Here is a 1,661-nt window from a genome sequence, read left to right as displayed (position 1 = left end):
TTAATTAATTTTAATTTTTAATTTTAATTTTAAGTTTTAAGTTTTAACGTTACGTTACGTAACTAATAATAACGTACGTACGTACGTAGTAGTGTGTGTGTGTGTGTGTGTGTGTGTGTGTGTGTGTGTGTGTGTGTGTGTGTGTGTGTGTGTGTGTGTGTGTGTGTGTGTGTGTGTGTATGATTTGATTTAATCACAAAAACAACGATTTTGTTGATGTATAAAATTTACTGGATACAGATAAAAGGAATTACGTTGGATTATCAAAATAATTAGGATATTCAAGCATAATATGGATCATGACTATCATAGCAAAAGCTATGATCAGGATAAGTTAATTTTTTTTTTAACTATGTTAAGTTAAAGTTAACAAGTTTACCTTGAAAATTTAACTTAGTTAAGATACAAATTCATTTATAATGAAATTAATTGAATTAAAAGTTAAGTTAATAAAAAAAGTAATTGAAAAGTTAAAAGTTAAATTTGTTTTTTTTTCTTTTAATTCATGATTCCAGGATTTCAATTTTACAAATAACGAAAATGACAAATATATACTTCATTTAGAAAATATTCTATATTTTATTTACATATATTTTATTTGTTTTGTTTATACTATTTAGTATATAAGATTCGACTATGAATATTGGCCTGTGATATGACTAACGCTTCAGACATAATACGAGGAAGTAGCGATAATAACAAGACATAATAGATTTCAGAATCTGTCAGAAACTAGAAACATCGAAATACACAGTTTTTGACAGATTGAAATCTGAGGATCGATTGTGTAATTTGAAATGAGAATGAAAATTACAAAAGTAAGAAAATTTATTAGAATATTTATAATTTCTTTGGTCAACACTTAGTAAATTTACTAGATATTAAATTAACACACAGAGTACTAATACTTGCAAAAATTTGATACAAAATTACAAAAAATATATTCTTAATTACTTATTATATTTTCATCAACCCTACATTGATCTAAAGTATCTTTAATCAATATCCATTAGATAGATGATGAAGCCAACATAATTTTCTGCAAAAATCATCTTCCTCGGATGCGTGCGGAAAGCATCCGAAACGAACGAAAGGACGCGCGGATGACTTCGATCTCGTTAAAGGGGCGTCACACAAACGTAATTATCGTAGTGTCCGCCATCTAATTAACGCGGACGTCGATTGAACGCCGTCTCTCCAAAATCTCGCCACTTTGTATGCGGTCGGTTGAACAGCGGCTCTACATTGCCGGTTCAAAATAATTCAATTTCAATGGCGGTATAGCTAATTTAATTGTCTCTCTTGCGCGCGAGCGTGATAATATCGCGCGCACCATGCGATGAATTCTAATCGCGCGCTTTCCGTGTGCGAAATCGCACGACGACGAAAGGACGGCAGCGCGTAATGTAACGCCATTACATTAACGTCATCCCCGTAATCTCATTCCACCCCAATACATTCGCATGTCATATACTGGAAGTCTCAGCAACCATTCGAATTTCTCAAGCAAATCTTATCCAATTAGAATAATTAGCTCTCAAATATTTACAATTGAGTCATTCTTGCGTATTTATTTCCTTGGAAATCTAGGAACATCTAAATAATCCTATCCTTTCCATTTTTATTTTAAATACTTTTTATTTTATTACATTACACAAACC

This window comes from Atta cephalotes, assembly GCF_000143395.1.
Source record: "Atta cephalotes unplaced genomic scaffold scaffold00022, whole genome shotgun sequence".
Taxonomy (NCBI): Eukaryota; Metazoa; Arthropoda; class Insecta; order Hymenoptera; family Formicidae; genus Atta; species Atta cephalotes.
The sequence above is the reverse complement of the archived record's forward strand: the minus strand, read 5'-3'. Positions refer to the sequence as shown.